Source organism: Elephas maximus, chromosome 1, assembly GCF_024166365.1.
Source record: "Elephas maximus indicus isolate mEleMax1 chromosome 1, mEleMax1 primary haplotype, whole genome shotgun sequence".
NCBI classification, from domain to species: Eukaryota; Metazoa; Chordata; class Mammalia; order Proboscidea; family Elephantidae; genus Elephas; species Elephas maximus.
Genome location: NC_064819.1, coordinates 147793501 through 147809548, shown reverse-complemented (window position 1 = coordinate 147809548; position 16048 = coordinate 147793501). Strand labels below are relative to the sequence as shown.

Sequence of the window (16048 nt, the reverse complement as noted above, 5' to 3'; positions counted from 1 at the left end):
AGACGCACATGGGGTTGCCACAAGTCAGGATTAACTTGATGGCAACTGATACCTACCATAAAGAAAGTTTGGGGTTTTTTTTTTTCTACTCCTTTTTTTATCCCTTACACTATTACCTTTCATATAAGTGGAAGCACTTAAGGATGGGTAAAGATCAAAGGATAATGAAAGTTACATGAGCCAAGGTCCTGAAAGTGGAAAGCCCTGTGCCTTTGGTACAGACCCCAAAAAGGGAGTAGCAAAGCCCTGACAAACACCTGGAGACAAGTGTGAGCAAATAACAAGAGTCAGCCTATCTGAGGTTCTCCTGGGATGCGACTGAAACGCGAAACAGCCTCTCCCCAAGCAGCCACCATTTTAATAGCCTTCATATAAAAGAGGAGGCTTGTGTTTTCACTGGCTTCTCCCTCTTGAATCCCAAAGACAGGTTTGCAGGACAGAGCCCTGAACCTTGGGCCCCTCCTTTACAGCAGACACCTAGTGCCTTAGAAAAGAGTCCATAAGGCACTATTTTTTCATCCAAGACTCCAATTAATCAGTTTTAGCCATCAAATGTACTAGAAAAAACAACAAATAAAAGGCAGTAAGACAAGATTTTGTAGAATGCCCATTTTCAAAGCCCAGGGCTGACTTTCTGAGTTTTGCAGACACTTAAGCTAGAACTGTCTGTTTTGCAACTGCCCACATGTCTGGGTAACAGTCCCCAGGGCCTGATAATCTCACCACAGTAAGGAAAGCCTGGGTCATAACACCGTGCAGTGAGTGAGAGAGGCATTCACACCAAAGCTTAGTCACGGGGCTGCTGAAGAGCTGGCAGCTGCTCACCCTGGAGCACAAGAAACACAGGAAATGCGGAGCAAGGCAGGGCAGCTGCCCTCGGTGCATTTGCTCCTGAGCATCCCTGCCCGAGATTTTCTTTGTGTCTAAGTTCTTCATAATATTAGAGTCATTAAAAAGAACTTCTCTGAGAGCAAACATACCTGAAACAACCTTCCTGGAGCAGCAGAGATGAATTGCTCTTTGGAGCAGCTGAAAGCACCGTTGCAAAAAAAAAAAAAGCAGTAATAAAAATTGCGACTGCAACTCAGAAGCATACTTTTTGTTGTTGTTTTGGGTGGACCTATGAGTGACTGGGGAGAGGAACCGGGGGAGGGGGAGACAAGATCTCAAACCAGAGAAAGTGCGATTAACAGGTCCCCAGACACCTGCCCAAACCATCACTCCTTTCCCAGTCATGTTCCTAACACTTTCATCCCTCTAAAATCAAAGCCTTTGTAGTCTCCTCCCAGGGCAGTGCTTAAAAATTGCTAACACAGCCTTATTCCCCGGTTCAGTTCTTTCTGTAGTTTCCCTCTGAACCATCACCTCCTGCTTGCACTGGTCACTTTAATTCCCAAGTTCACAGATGCCTTTTCTGTGAATTCATTTCAAGTTGGTTTTTAACTTCTTTCATAAGCTGTGGGTTTTTATCTCCTCCAGTCAAAAAGACTGTCTTTCCAAGGATTTTTACAATCTTCTCCCATTCCTGCCTCCTATCCTTTGACTTGAACATACATCTTACTTTTGAAGTCAGACATTCTAGCCACTCAATTCAGAATGGATTTCTCTCTCTCTCTCTCTCTCTCTCACACACACACACACACACACACTGGGCTCCTACTCTCTTCTCAAATTGACACACTTCCCAGATTTTTCTACACATATCAAATGTTTTATGCCATTCCCTAGTATTTCCTATCAAGTCCTCAGTTACCTAGCAGACCTCAAAAATGTGGTGACTGACAGCTAACAGAGAAATTCAGGATGTGTCTTCTCCCTTTTTATTTTCACTTCGGTGCACAATAGTAATTTGTTTCCAGAAGTAAGAAACGGAACAGAGAGTTTTCTCAAGTCTGAAGACTTCCTCCTTCTTAAAATCTGAATCAATGCCAACAGAATAACAACTTCCAAAAGCAGAAACAGGACGTAATATTTTGTGCAGACAGTCAACACTTGGAACTCATGCTTAATTAACAAGTGAGCATCCGTCCTCGACCAGCTGATGGCTCAATGGGGACAAACTGTTTGGGCTCATAAATCCACCTCTTCCAGTTATGTCCTAGAGACTTCTTTGGTAGTAAACAGGTTAGAAAAGGATTTTTAAAGTTAGTTTTTTCTGGCTCTGTACTCTCTGGGTGGTGCAAACAGTTAATGAGTTCGGCTCCTAACCAAAAGGTTGGAGGTTCCAGCCCACCCAGAGGCACCTCAGAAGAAAGGCCTGGTGATCCACTTCCGAAAAATCAGCCATTTAAAACCCTATGGGGGACAATTCTACTCTGACACACATGTGATCTCCACGAGTCAGAGTCGACTCAGCAGCAGCTGGTTTTGGTTTTAGTAGTCCCCAGTTCAGTCCAGTGAATGCTGGGTGTGTGAACTGCTAGGTGCTGGGACACGATGCTTTCCTTGAGGATCTTTGGAGATATTTTTGGATATCTTCAAAATATTAGATCTTTCCAATATTCCATAGTAAAAGTCTGGTAAGACTGAATAAACCAGTCCTTTCTTAGCCTTCTCTTTCCTTTAGCCTCTTCCTTGGCCAGCACCATCTGGGCAGGGACCTCTTCTGTTTTGCTCACCAATGTACGTACAGCATCCCGCACAGCAGATACGCAATAAATGCTTCACAGCAGATGTTATGGATTGAACTGTGTCCCCCCCCAAAAAATGTGTGTCAACTTGGCTACTCCATGATTTTTAGGACTGTGTGATTGTCCACCATTTTGTCAACTGATGTGATTTTCCCATGTGTTGTAAATCATATCTTTATGGTGTTAATGAGGCATAATTAGAGGCAGTTATGCTAATGAGGCAGAACTCAATCTACAAGATCAGGTTTTATTCTGAACTTGTCCTTTGGACCCGGGGTACCTGAGCTGAGGTACTCCTTCACCAGGGGAAGATTGATGACAAGGACCTTCCTCTAGAACTGACAGAGAGAGAAACCCTTCCCCTGGACCTGGCACCCTGGATTCAGACTTCTTGCCTATTAGACTGTGAGAAAATAAACTTCTGTTTGTTAAAGCCACCCACTTGTGGTGTTTGTTACAGCAGCGCTAGATAACTTAAGATGCAGATATGCAATAAATTCTTATCAAATGAAAGAAGTGATGTTGAGAAACAAAAAAAATATCTTTTTTCACTCTCCTTCTCAAAGCTGAACCTCAGAGCAGAGCTCTCCCATCATAAGACAGGCTTCAGTTGGACAGCAAGAAAAATGTCATGCCCTCCCAGAGATAAAACACTTCTGAAAGAAGCTGTAAAATCTCCAAGAAGGGAGGAGGCATCACTCTGAAGTATGCAGTGAAGGTGCCAGGTGCCCGGCCTCTGGCCAGGTGAGGAGAATGGCTGTGCCTTGGACTCAGCTCCGTAGATTCAGGAAGCTAGATTTTCACAGAGATGACAAGGCCCTATGAATGCAGTCATACTAATCAAGAGTAGGAAACTGATGTATAACCAGAGCATCAATTTGCTGAATTACAATAAGGAACAGCAGACCAGACCGCTTGTATTGCACAGTATGGTGAACAAAATTTAAGACCAGAAAATCAGCTGATGAATGTGGAAGTTATATAAGAAGCCCCTATCCAACCACCAGCTACATGTGTGCCACGCGTTATGCTGGTTTTCTTGTATTCCAACACAGATGTCTGCTGCAATCACAAAGAGAGACCACTCTTTTGGTGGAGGATGGGGTTCCCACCACAGAAAAGTCAGAGGTTTAACTTCTGCCTCTTTCCGGGCCGGTTTTCCCTGGTCTGGACCTCAAAATATTCTAGGCATGTTAATGGTACCAAGGGAATCCCAAGCAGACTACACTAGTACAGTCAGGTTTTCTGAGTTCGCATTACTGTCTATTTTGCTCTTTCTATCCCTAAGCCTTCAGTAGAAGTTGGTTTAAAAGTACTACAGTTGAGTCAAAGAACTACCTAAAAGCAGCAACCCTTCGGCAAGCGCACTGGGGAGGTTGGTATTACTGAGACCTCCCCCCAGGCAAAAGAGGACTTCACGGAACAAAAGATGGTGCTGGAATATCCAGGCACCCCTCCCCAGGAAGGTCCTTCTTCTATGGCCAACCTTCAAGGATTCTGCTCAGCTTTGCTGTTTTCAAGAGCCCTTGTAGGGACGGTCCTAGGCAGCCAAGAGAATGTTTGTGCTAGCTCATGGCTCTCTCTCCCTGCCTGGTCCGGAAAACACACTGACTGCTTCCCAAATCCTCCTTTTCAGAAGCTTCACCTTCTGTTGTCCCTGGCATTACACCACCTCTTTCATTTCGGCAGAAGTCCATTATAAGTTATCATTCCAAAGCTTTCAGATCCTATTCACAGACTACATTTAAACTCGGTTGCTTTCTGATGTCAAAGAGGATGCACCTCAATCTCATTAAACTGGCTTCAGTTTCTTAGGAATGTACTCTGGAGACCGGCTGGATTTTACAGACCTGTAAAATAGGGTTTGGAGTCCCTGTGTGGCTCAAATGGTTAAGTACTTGACTACGAGCTGAAAGGTTGGCAGTTTGAACCCACCCAGAGGCGCCTCAGAAGACAGGCCTGGTGACCTGCTTCTGAAAGGCCACAGCCTTGAAAACTCTATGGAACAGTTCTCCTCTGCACACATGGGGTCGCCGTGAGCTGGAATCAATTAGACGGCAGCTAACAACAATAACAACAAAATATGCTTGCCAACATTTTTCATTTTGCCAAGTAGGGTTTTAAAAAAATAACTATCATTAACAATTATTATCACTTTATAGTAAAAAAGTCATTGTAAACATCCTCCAAGTAGGGACGATATAATTTCATGATGAAGGCAGTCTGGCAATCTGATGTCAATGTTTTCACAGCAAGTAGGCCACTTCCATGCATGTTTGCACCCCACTGCCTCTGTTCCCCGTCTTCACGGTACAGGTCCTTGCTGTGGTTTAAACACTCACCCTTTCTGAAGTCAAAGGAGCGAAACGGATGCAGTCAAATTTTCTTCCAGACACATGATTCCAGAACTTGATAAGAAAATACCAACTTGCTTTTCATTTGCATCACAGACCCAACGGTCTGTTTATCTGTAAAAATTGTGTGCGTGTGTGTGTGTGTGTGTGTGTGTATTCGTATAGTATAATACGGAAATGGTGCTGAAATTAAGTTTTGGAAAACAACGCTCTCTTTGATGAATTAATTCAACAAACTGACCTAAAAAAAAAAACATTAAAAAATGACTTGGCTTTACTATAACTATACAACAAATATATTTTTGAAAAGAATGACATTTTCAAAACACCATTAATCTATCCTACTATTTGCCATCTTCAATAAATTCATTTATTATGTTCTCATAAACATGCCCTTCAAGCAAAAAGAACACTAACTAGTTTTGCACATGCTAAAATTTGTATGGATGAATTCAGCCCAGCAAGTTTTTTTTTTCTTTTTTTAACATTTACTATGATCTTGACTACGAAAGATTTAATGGAGGCCTAAGAGTTGAAAAAAATTCTTTTTTTTTTTTTTTAAGAGTTGAGGCCTGTGGCCTCAAAGAATCCATGTTTGTGTTTGGAACCATCCTCTCCCCTATCAAGCCTCACCCTGTCAAATGCACACACCTACACAGAGGTTAAAGGGTAATGCAAAGGCCTGCTGACACAAACAGACAACAGGCATAACAGGGTCATTAGGAAAGGGAGGGCTGGTGGTAGGAGCTTCAGGAAGGAGGCCAAGCCCTCAAAGACAAGCCCCTGAGTCTTTGTCCATGCTATTCCCCCTGCCAACCTGAACTGCCATCTCACTCCTCTCCAGACTTGTGCCACCCTTTAGTGCTGGGCTCAATCACTGCCTCCTCTGTGGAGTCCTGTCCAACTATTTCAGCCCACAAAGACTGCCTCCTTCTCTCAAATCCCATCATAGCTGAATCTTTCATTTTAATATCAAAGAGAATATAAATCAAACCAAAAACCAAGCCAGGTGCTATCAAGTCAACTCTGGCTCATCGAGACTCCATGTGTGTCAAAGTAGAACTGTACTCCATAGGATTTTCCATGGCTATGACTTTTTGGAAGTGGATCGCCAGGCCTTTCTTCCAAGATGCCTCTGGGTGGATTCGAACCGCTAACTTTTTAGTTAGTAACCAAGCACTTAACTGTCTGCATTACCCAGGAACTCCTTAGTATAAAGCAGACTTCCTAAAAATCTGCCTTTGCCTCTCACTGAGCCCTCATATTGATTTATAGCTCCTATTATAAAACACCATGCCAGGTGAATTAAAACTTTAAAATGAGACCATTTTAACAGTACTAGGAAATTAATCACCCTTTAAATTTTAATCAATGGCGTTTCTGAAGTCCTTGGCACAATAAAACCAAGAAAAGTGAGACTGGCAATATCTTAAATCACTTTGAGGATGATTTGCCAAACAAGCCTACTTTGTATTTATTGCTCATGGTTATCTGTCTCCAGGAAGTACACACCGTTCTTACAGTTCTGAGCTGAATCATTCTTTTGACAAGCAAGCAAAGAGGAGAGGAACTAGGTATTTCAATCTCTGCTCCACAGAAAAGAATATTGAAACTAAAGCAGTGGCTTATTTAAGAGCCTGATACAGAAACAGCAGAAAATCTAAACTTCCTAATGATGATCTTACCCTCCTAGGTCTGTAGCTCTTAAACCAGGGTGCGTGTCCTTTCTAGTTCCTCCACCTCCCCACCCACTGCCACCTTAGTACAATCCCTGTTTACAATTAAACCAGAGCTTGGTGGGGCGAGGGCAATGCAGGCTCCAGGCACTCCACTGACACCTCAACTTTCAGGGAGGGGCCCTGCCAAAAAATAGAGAGGGAGGGGCTTTGCAAAGTAAGGGGTGGAAAACAGAAACCCCCTTGCTTAGGACTGAGGGTGGCCAAATGGCCCTGCAAAGCCTCAGGACACAACTGGTTCATCTCCTTAGGGCACAGATGACACTAGAATACTTAGAGAATTATTTTTTTAGTTAAACAAGCACAGATATGTGACAAATATGTCATCAGGATGTCATAAAGATATGCTACAGATGACAGATATGTCATCAGGAAGGATAAATTGCTAGAAAAGGACATCCTGGTTGGTAAAGTAGAGGCTCAGTGAAAACGAGGGAAATCCTCAATGGGATGGTGTGACACAACAGCCACAGTGATGGACTCAAACACACCAATGATCATGAAGACGGTTCTGTTATACGTAAAGTTGCCATGATTCAGAGCCGACCTGACAGCAATTAACAACAACATGCTACAGAGTAAACTGTAAATACCGAATAAGATAAACATATACTTGCTTCTGGCTGTCTTGACTTCTGTTCTGTTATTGTTGTTGTTAGGTGCCATCGAGTCAGTTCATCGAGTCATAGCGAACCCATGTACAATAGAACAAAACAGTGCCCGGTCCTACACCATCCTTACAATCGTTGTTATGCTTCAGCCCGTTGTTACAGCTACTATGTCAATCCATTTCATAGAGGGTCTTCCTCTTTTTCACTGACCTCTACTTTACCAAGCATGATGTCTTTCTCCAGGGACTGATCCTGCCTGATAACATGCCTAAAGTATTTGAGACATAGTTTCACCACCCTTGCTTCTAAGGAACATTCTGGTTTTACTTCTTCCCAGGCAGATTTGTTCATTCTTTTGTCAGTCCGTGGCATATTCAATATTCTTCACAAACACCATAATTCAAAGGTGTTGATTCTTCTTCAGTCTTCCTTATTCATCATCCAGCTTTTGCATGCATATAAGGCGACTGAAAACACTGTGGCTTGGGTCAGGCACACCTTAGTCTTCAAGGTGACATCTTTGGTTTTCAACACCTTAAAGAGGTCTTTTGCAGCAGATATGCCCAGTGCAATGCGTCTTTTGATTTCTTGACTGCTGCTCCACGGCTGTTGATAGTGGATCCAAGTAAAATGAAATCCTTGAAAACTTTAGTCTTTTCTCCGTTTATCATAATGTTGCTTATTGGTCCAGTTGTGAGGATTTTTGTTTTCTTTATGTTGAGGTGTAATCCATACTCAAGGCTGTGACCTTTGACCTTCATCAGTAAATGCTTCAAGCCCTCTTCACTTTCAGGAAGTAAGGTTGTGCCTAACAGGTTGTTAACGAGTCTTCCTCCAATCCTGATGCCACATTCTTCTTCACATACTTCAGCTTCTCAGATTATTTGCTCAGCATACAAATTGAACAGGTATGGAGAAAGGATACAACCCTGACGCACACCCTTCCTGACTTTAAACCATGCAGTATCCTCTTGTTCTGTCTGAACGACTGCCTCTTGGTCTCTGCTTTAGACACCCAGAAATACGGGTTAACTTTCCTCTTCCACTGAGAGAATTTAAGAGAAATTTTAAAGCAGCCCTGATAAGAATATGATGTTGGTTTAAATGATAGTTTCCAAATGTTCATCTTAAATTGTTCTTTTCTTTTTTATTTTCACACAAGGCAGAATTATATTCCTTGGAACAACCTACACAAAGGATTTAGGAAGATAGTAGCATTTACAACAACTCATCACTCATCTCCTAACTGTTGTTTCTTGGTTGACTGGGCACCTTCAAAGCTGGCAAGAAAGTAAAAGCAAAAAATGGATACTTTCCCCTCTTTCCAAAAGGACTAAGCACTTCTCATACTCCAGTCTGGGAAAAAAAAAAATACTCTGCACGCTGAAAAAAGCCAACAATAACACGGTCACAGTGTCCGGTTATCAGTGCTCAAAATAAAACCTTGAACATATCCCATAAGCCTAGACTTCCTCACAAAAATAACTTTTTCCCTTCATGTTTCTTACGCTAATGTCTAAAGATAAGTCATAACCTAAAGGGGATAATCATGTAAGAAAGCTGGTGTTTTCCACTATGAACAGACTAATGTATACTCGAGCACCTTGATAATTTTGTGAGGATTTTTTCTCCAAGTATTTATTGTGTTTTTATTTGATGAGCTGGTCTTCCGAAGCTTGACTCTTTGCACTCTTGGCAAACCTAAATGCTCCAGCCCTTTGTCAGAAGTAAACACAACATCAAGCAAACGGATTGCTGCTCTCTACCATTTCAATCCAAGCATATACAGCCCAAGCTCTGAACTAGCACAATTCACAGGACCTAGTCAAAGGACAATTTTATTTTAGCCTTCCACTGTCCCTTAAAACATATTCAATGGCGTTATCTTCCTGCCCTCAAGTAAAAACTTGAGCAGATCCCATGTCTTTTGTGCTCACACCACCACTTTAAGTCTCAAACAGAATTAAAATGTCCAGTCTTAGAAAATTAAAAAAAAAAATCCAACCTGGTTTTAAGATTAAATCTTCTGCCCTACCCTCAACCAGGGCCTGCTCCATGCTGGTGTCCTGCAGCGGTGGGAGTACGTGGATTGACCTCTATTATGGATTAAATTGTGTCCCCAAAACATATGTGTTGTAAATCCTAACCCCTATACCTGTGGTAGTTAAGCATTCAGCTGCTAACCAAAAGGCCAGCAGTTCGAATCCATCAGCCACTCCTTGGAAACCCTACAGGGCAGTTCTACTCTGTCCTATAGGGTCTCTATGGGTCGGAATGTTTGTTTGTTTTAAATATACCTGAGGTTATAATCTCATTTGGGAATGGGTTTTCTTTGTTATGGTAATTAGACAGCGTTTGTATAGGTTGTGTCTTGAGGCAATCTCTTTTGAGATATCAAAGAAGTAGACTGAGCAAGGAAGAGAGGAAGCAGAGATGAAGGAAGGAAGATACAGTGGTCACTAGAGTTGGTGTCACCCAATGCTGTAACTCATGGTGTCACCTCCCCCCATGGACTGCCTTCCATACCAGACCATACAGAATCCTTGATAATGTTTCTGTACTAATGTTACTCAGAAATTGTAATTCCCATATATCACTCCTTTTCCTTTAATTACTACTTTTTTCTCAAAAAAGTCATTGGTATTGGTTCACAAACACTAATTACCACAACATTGTGGCTAAAACGCCAGAAAATTTGACAAAATCAATGACTATAAAAACACCAGCAGCAACGAAAACAACAGCTTCGTGCTTGTGGTGCGTGCAGACGAAACCACGTGATTCAAAGCAGCATTGTCACTGGGTAATAACGATAGCTCCGACCAGACTGAGCGCATCAGAACGTTCAAAAGGTAAATTAGCATAGAGTTTCAGCCTTGTAGGTATATTGATACATGTAAAATGGGCTTACAAAAATGTTTTTGTTGTTATATCTACACAGATTTTTTTTTTTAATTGTGGCTTTAGTGAAAGATTACAAATCAAGTCAGTTACTCATACAAAAACTTACACACACCTTGCTATGTACTCCTAGCTGCTCTTCCCCTAATAAGACAGCACATTCCTCCACTCCACCCCGTATTCCTTATGTCCATTCAACCAGCTCCTGTCCCCCTCTGCCTTCTTATCTTGCCTCCAGACAGGAACTGCCCACATAGCCTTATGTATCTACTTGAGCCAAGAAGCTCACTCCTCACCAGTATCATTTTCTGTCTTAGAGTCCAGTCCAATCTAGAGATATTTTTATTAAAAAAATAATAAATTTCTGTTGAAACACTGCACAAAAATTTATAGACAGTCATTTTGGTGTCACCCCCTCCAAAAGTGTCACTGGGTACGGTCTGAACCCCAACACCCCCCCCGCCAGTGATGCCACTGAGAAGACAGATGCCATACCACATGAAGATCACTAAGGAACCAAGGAACAAGGACCTCGCCCGAGAGCTGATAGAGACAGAATGCCTTCCCCTAGAGCCAGCACACTGCATTCGGACTTCTAGACTCCTAAGCTGTGAGAAAATAAATTTGTTAAAGCCATCTACTTGTGGTATTTCTGTTATAGCAACACTAGATAACTAAGATAACCTCTTTTTTCTTTTCTACTATATCGCCAGTTGCTGGCCAGTTTCTCACCCCTCCAACATCAAAGCAGAAGGACAGAGAGATAAGGGACAGGGAAGGTCTCATCTCAGCTGACAATATTTTGACTACCTTCACACACACTCTCTATGGTTGCTTTGATCATAAGCATTTTCCTTCAGCTGACTGCTTGTTTCCCCCGTACTTCCTGGATATCCAGAAGCTATCTGCTAAGATGCCCTCGCCCATGGGACAAACTTAGAGTGGTCCCAGGCCAACCTTCTCTCTCACATGGCCCCACCTGGTCCCCAAGAAATCCTCCAGCATCCTTTGCCCTGACTAACTGGGGGAAGGTAGGTGATCTTAGTGCACAGCCTTTTGACACTGCCCAGCCCACCATCTGAAACCCAGATGCAGGAAACAAACAAACAAACAAACTCTCCTCAGAGTGCCCTGAAAGCCCCCGCCCATTCAATGGGTTTTGGATGAAGATGTGGCGACAGACCTCTCCAAAGAAATCTTTTCAACAAGGCATCCTCTCTCAACCCTCATATTCTTGATGTGGTCAAGAGGTTCACACGTTATGTACTTACTTTGAAATTTCCACTGGGGAGTCCAGCACTTCCCTCTGGAATTTCACATAACTTGAACGTGGTGCCTCAGTCAAAACTTTCATTTAGCACTCTATTATGTACATTTACATATATATATGTATGTGTATGCATGTATGTATGTATTTCCAGTTGCTATCATTTGATTCCAACTCATGGCAATACCATGTGTGTCAGAGTAGAACTGTGCTCTGTAGGGTTTTCAATGGGTGATTTTTTTGTTTTTTTTGGAAAACAGATCTTCAGGCCTTGCTTCTAAAGTGCTCTGGGTGGACTCGAATCTCCAGCCTTTTGGTTATATATATGTATGTATTCATATATACATATGAAACCTTCTGTGTTTAACACTTCCTTAAATATACCTACAGTGTTTAACACTTCCAGTGTTTAGGATGGAGTCCCTGGGTGGTGTAAACCGTTAACCACTCAGCTGCTAGCCAAAAGGCCTGGGGATCTACTTCTGAAAAATCAGCCATTGAAAACCCTATGGAGTACTGGAAACCCTATTCTGACATACATGGGGTCACCATGAGTTGAAGTTAACTCAATGGCAGCTGGTTTGTTTAAGATACACTGTTGTCACGGATTGAATTGTGTCCTCCAAAAACATATGTCAAGTTGGTGAGGCCATGATTCTCAGTATTGTGCGATTATCCAACATTTTGTCATCTGATGTTATTTTCTTATGCATTATAAATTCTACCTCTATGAAGTTAATGAGGCAGGATTAGAGGCAGTTATGTTAATGGGTCAGGGTTCCTGTGAGGAGAAGCTCCTGAACTAGGGAAAGGTTGATGACAAGGACCTTCCCCCAGAGCCAACAGAGAGAGAAAGCCTTCCCTTGGGGGTGGCACCCTGAATTCAGACTTCTAGCCTCCTAAACTGTGAGAAAATAAATTTCTGTTTGTTAAAGGCATCAACTTGTGGTATTTCTGTTACAGCAGCACTAGATAACTAAGACAACTGTCAATTTCCAATTATTTTTAAAGTGCATTTTTATTCTTATATAGCTAAGAAAATTGAGGAATTTGAGCATTCGAAGGGGCTTTTGGAGATATAAAACCCCCTTCTGTTAAATGGGAATGATGAAAATGATAGTCCCTACCACCTGGAATCATTGCAAGGGTTGAATCTGCAAAGCACCCATAACTGTGCCTAGCACATAATGAGCCCTATGTTAAAAAAAAAAAAAAAAAAAGGCATGTCATCATCAATGCAACCCAAGTCTGCTTTTGAGTAGCTACTTTACCCTGTGGTTCATTCAGGGCTGGTTCAACGAAACCACCAGGTTTTTTCTTTTACATGAACTGCTGCTCAGTGGCACTAGTCTCTAGTGTTTTAATTGACTCTTTAGACCTAAATGCACAATTATTAACTGTACTGTAAGACCAACATTCTAGTATTACATCTCTTATCCAGATAAAAAATGGGTCTCATAAATTACCCATAGTTGCTTCAACTCTGACAAATGTCCACCTCTGCCCTTTTCTAGATGAATGACACCAAGATGAAAGCAGGGACAAAGACAGGTTGCACCTTCTCCCCCTCTTCACCTTTAGGTATAATGTAAAAAAAAAAAATAATAATGTAAGGCTTTGTAAAATGCCTCCACAAAGGCAGTACACACTGTCTACTGCCCACTAATGGGGAGAGTCTGCTTATCTGCAGCTCCCCACTTTTGGGAATAATAACAGCCACCTTGCTGTGAGGACTGCAGGAGACTGCGCATTAGAAAGCACCTAGCCAAGTTGCTGGCACACCAAAAACATTAAAATGTCAAAAATAAAGGATTCAGAAATGAGTTCTGACTGGCAAAATATCTCAGACTCTGGGGCCTAGAGAAATGGGGAGGTGGAAGCCTATACTTGCCAGAATGTACTTATGATGTAATTTGCAAGATAAAGAAGGTGACCACCACTGTGAGCAGAATGGGATTTGCCTGGAAGGATGAGTGAGGGTAGCTGGGGACAGGTATGCACATCCAGGCAGAGGCACAGGATAACCAGAATACCACACACACACACACACACACACACATTTTACAAAACAACACTTATCCTTGTAGATGCAATGCGCTCTTCCCTTCTATTGAATTTCATTTTTTTTTTTTTTAATGCTGGTTGCAATTCACTAAACTGATAATGTTACTTTATCGTTACTTTAATGAGTCATAACGCTTCATTTGAAAAACACGGGCTATGGCATTCTCCCATCTACAGCCCAGGAGATGATCAGAAAAGGGAAAGAAGTTCGTTTGGCATAAATTGTCTTTGTAAATTCTTTCCTAGGTGGTCTTGAGCTATCTTTTTTAAAGAATTTGTCCTGGAATGCTGCCAGGATTCCACGCTCCCCTCTTTCAAAAAGTCAGTTCTGCTTTCATCTCTCATGCCTACTCAAAGGTGTCCACCCACTCTGTCATCTCTCTAAGATGACTGTCATTCGGTCTTTGAACAATCCAGTCCAGTTTCAGGCTTCAAGGCCCTTTTAAAGACATTTGAGCTGCCCTTCTTATTTTGAAAAGAAACTGGGTGCAATTCTGCCTTCTCTTATCACCTGTTAACATCACCTTAAACCCATAAAAACCAGGTGATCTCCCTGATCAGAACAAACTCCTTGTTGTGGATATCCCAGCTCATGGTGGTGTCTGTCTTCTCTTTCTGTCTCTCCCTTATCCTTGCAGGCCCAGCCACTTTCCTGCAACCATTCTTGGTGATGCACCCCATGTGCTGTGCCTAAGACATCGTACTCACAGACCTAGTTTCCAGATCCCAACTCCCTACTAATAACTGAGGAAGTCAACCTGGAAAACTTATTTACTATCTCAAGAGACTTTCCTTCATCCGTCAACTGGACATACTACTACTTACCTTTAGGGTTTTAATGAGAATTTATATTTGGGAGTTCTCTTATCCTCCCTGGAGTAGCATGGACGCTGAAACCCCAAGGTTTAAATACTGTAGAAGCCACAAAACCTCAGGAAGTCCCTAATGAGGCTATTCTTTCCTTCCTCAATAACACAGAAAAGATGGACATGGGGTGGAGGAATAAAGCCATAGTTTCCCTCCAATCAGTGAGGTGCGCTGCGGGCAAGCTCCTTGGTCCAAACAAAATGAATTAACAACCGCTATTTTTTTTTTTTTTTTACGCCAGGGTTCTTTCTGAGACCCCTGTCCATCGCAGGGAGCGCGCACCCGGGGGCCAGGGGACTGGGCATTTCTCTCGGAGGTGCAGGCCCTCCGCCACCCCGCCCGAAAGGGCTCTCCCAGTTGTGGAACACCGAGGTAGCAGGAAGGCCAAGGGCAGGAAAGTTTCCTCATGGGCAGGAAATGTAACCCAACCCCTGGGGCCGAGCGCAGGGGTGGAAGCCCACCCAAGCCCCAGGCGCCTCCGCTTCCAGCCTTTTTTGACGCCCTCCGGCGGGACACAGGAACATCAACGAGCTGCAGAAAGGTTTTAAACTTGAGTGTTCTCCACGGGGTCCACACTCGCTACCTGGGAACCCTCAAATCCCAGTTCTCTCCCTCACACGCCATCCTCCAAAACACGCCCAAACTAAAACCACCCCAAGCCCAAGCGAGCCATACTACCGCCTCCGGAGCCCGACGCGCCCAGCGCCCCGTCCGCTGCACCCCGGTTTTGCTTGCCCCTGTAGCCCCGTCCCGCCAGCTGTTACCGGTTAGCGCGCCCCGGCCGGCGGACTCGACCCCCGTCGCGACTCCTCCGAGGTGCGCGAGGGCCACCTTCTCTTTTGGCCGCCTGGTCGCTCCTGGCGCGGCGGTGCGGCGGAGACGCGCGCTCCCGAAGCGCAGCGGAGGCGCGGGGCGCAGGGGCTGCAGGGCGGGGAGGCGCCTCCCGAGATGGAGGCCGCCGAGGCGAAGAGGAGGTGAGCCTTGCAGAACTCTTTCCTGCTCACGCTATTCCTCAGAGTTCCAGTAAGGGCCTGCCCCAGGAAAGGGAAAAGAAATCTGAGAAAATTCTCTGCCCTTCAAGGTTCCGCAGTGGGTCCTCCTGGCCAGCTTTGGGTAACAGGAGGTCATGAGCACAGGGAGATGGAATGGGCAATATGAATCCAGGTTTATGAAGACTTCTCAGCAGTGGGTTTAAGTTCAGTAAGGCCGTGGCTCTCCTTGATGTGCTACTTAAATTATTACCTCAGTTTTAGTTCCTGCTGTTCACCCCTGGTAAAGGAGACAATGGACAGTCAAATGTCCCCCACACAGGGCTCTGGAGGGAAAGCACTGGGACACGAGTAGTTTCAAGGTAGTTTCAAGTTTGCAGACTTAGCCTACTCCTCCCTTCCAGCAAATGTTTATTGAGGCCCCATTCCATGCCAGGCAGTGATCTGGGCATACAGCCTCTTGGAGTTATATTCTAGGGACAGTCAAGCAAGAAACATTAAAAAAAATAAGTAAAATGTGCATTGTGTGAAATAGTGATAAGTAAGTGCTGTTGAGAAAAAATAATGCAGGAAAGGAGATAGAGAATGTTGGTGGGGTGCAGTTTTAAAGCGGGTGGTAGGAAAAGACC

General features: G+C 43.5%; 1 protein-coding gene across 2 annotated transcripts in view; it reads right to left on the bottom strand.

Moving 5' to 3' along the window:
- MRAP2 (melanocortin 2 receptor accessory protein 2) overlaps positions 1-15359 on the bottom strand; it is a 52510-nt gene extending 37151 nt beyond the window's left edge. Inside the window, exon 1 of one of the 2 annotated variants that reach the window (XM_049896590.1) lies at positions 15195-15359. The gene's annotated coding sequence lies outside the window, so the exon portion shown is untranslated. The remainder of the gene's footprint in view (positions 1-15194) is intronic. The other variant, XM_049896580.1, reaches the window with a different exon arrangement.
- Between the last annotated feature and the right edge of the window lie 689 nt (positions 15360-16048).